Source organism: Limulus polyphemus, unplaced genomic scaffold, assembly GCF_000517525.1.
Source record: "Limulus polyphemus unplaced genomic scaffold, Limulus_polyphemus-2.1.2 Scaffold1333, whole genome shotgun sequence".
Classification (NCBI taxonomy): domain Eukaryota; kingdom Metazoa; phylum Arthropoda; class Merostomata; order Xiphosura; family Limulidae; genus Limulus; species Limulus polyphemus.
Genome location: NW_013666943.1, coordinates 95,766 through 97,933, shown reverse-complemented (window position 1 = coordinate 97,933; position 2,168 = coordinate 95,766).

Here is a 2,168-nt window from a genome sequence, read left to right as displayed (position 1 = left end):
CGTCATTTTCACACTGAGCCATGTAGGAGAGGATCGTCGGCTGTATTGTGGATACGATGAATCATGGTTTGGCTATCGATGCCGAGAAAATTCGTTCCGCACTTTGGGACATGGATGAGTTGTAAGAGTAACAATAAGACAAGAATAGCCCAAGAACTGTCGGTGGGTGTTTTATGGTGTTACTAGAGGTTAGGTGATCGTATTGTGGATACGATGAATCATGGTTTGGCTATCGATGCCGAGAAAATTCGTTCCGCACTTTGGAACATGGATGAGTTGTAAGAGTAACAATAAGACAAGAATAGCCCAAGAACTGTCGGTGGGTGTTTTATGGTGTTAATAGAGGTTAGGTGATCATATTGTGGATACGATGAATCATGGTTTGGCTATCGATGCCGAGAAAATTCGTTCCGCACTTTGGGACATGGATGAGTTGTAAGAGTAACAATAAGACAAGAATAGCCCAAGAACTGTCGGTGGTTGTTTTATGGTGTTAATAGAGGTTAGGTGATCATATTGTGGATACGATGAATCATGGTTTGGGTATCGATGCCGAGAAAATTCGTTCCGCACTTTGGGACATGGATGAGTTGTAAGAGTAACAATAAGACAAGAATAGCCCAAGAACTGTCGGTGGGTGTTGTTGCCTCTAGCCTATCACCTCAAAATATGGGACGACTATGCGCAGATAGCCCATGTGTGCAACTTTACACAGAACTAAAATAAACAGATAGATGTTGGTTTGAAAACGTTACTTTGCAGTGTTAATGATATTATCGTATTATCTTGAACGATAACTGCTTTTTGTTTTAATTTGTTAGTCTAAGCGATAAAGGCTTAACTCTATACTTCCACCTATATATTTGTTGAATTAAAGGAAAATTATTTGTTTCATTAAAATAACTTCCGGCGGGAAGTATCTCGGTTACTGCATAGGAATATCACAAACATTAGTTCGAATCAAGCTGTTTGGGGGCGCTGTTTGCCAGCAACAACAATGCCTACAACAAGATGGTTCTTACGAATGTTACTTTGATTTAGAGAGACACTTTATATAATTAACATTTATATCGGTGGTCAGTCTTATTTGTAGTCCACCTTTCAAGAATCCTGATAACTAAATGTTACTGTATATCTAAGAGAACGTTCTGAATACATTTTGATGTTCAGTAATAATAAAAACTTCCTGTACAGTGCTGTAGTGCTGTGAGAAATGTCGTTTCATTATGGTTGTTTTATGGTGTTAATAGAGTGATACTACAGGCCGGTTAGGTGATCATATTGTGGATACGATGAATCATGGTTTGGGTATCGATGCCGAGAAAATTCGTTCCGCACTTTGGAACATGGATGAGTTGTAAGAGTAACAATAAGATAAGAATAGCCCAAGAACTGTCGGTGGGTGTTTTATGGTGTTAATAGAGGTTAGGTGATCATTCCAGCATCACCTACTTCTAGAGTATTGATCACCAAATGTTGCTAAGGTATCTCCTTCCAGCATCACCTACTTCAAAACTGGGTTATCACATATTCTTTATGCACCTTTCATCTATCTATCTACTCACCATGCACAAACATCTATCTATCTATCCATCTAAAAATGATTAATCAAATTTGCATGTTTGTTATATTGTTCAGCCTGAAGCTTATGACTTAAATAAAATCTAAAAATACCGATATTATATTAAACATTAAAGTTCATTCGGAGAAGACGCAAGATATCGATTGAGCGTTTATAATAAGAATATCTGTTGATAATGCAGATAGATTAATATATATATATATAAGTGCTCCTTTTTTATTCACGACAACAAGGCAATTTTTACAAATTCTAACTTGTTATTTTCGCTTCTCGATAACAAACAATGCATTTTGGTGTAATTTTATGAGCTAATGTCTATGTGCAGTTGTTAGGTGTAAGTTTATGAGCTAATGTCTGTATGCAGTTGTTTGGTGTAATTTTATGAGCTAATGTCTGTATGCAGTTGTTTGGTGTAATTTTATGAGCTAATGTCTGTATGCAGTTGTTTGGTGTAAGTTTATGAGCTAATGTCTGTATGCAGTTGTTTGGTGTAATTTTATGAGATAATGTCTGTATGCAGTCGTTTAGTGTAATTTTATGAGCTAATGTCTGTATGCAGTTGTTTGATGTAATTTTGTGAACTAAT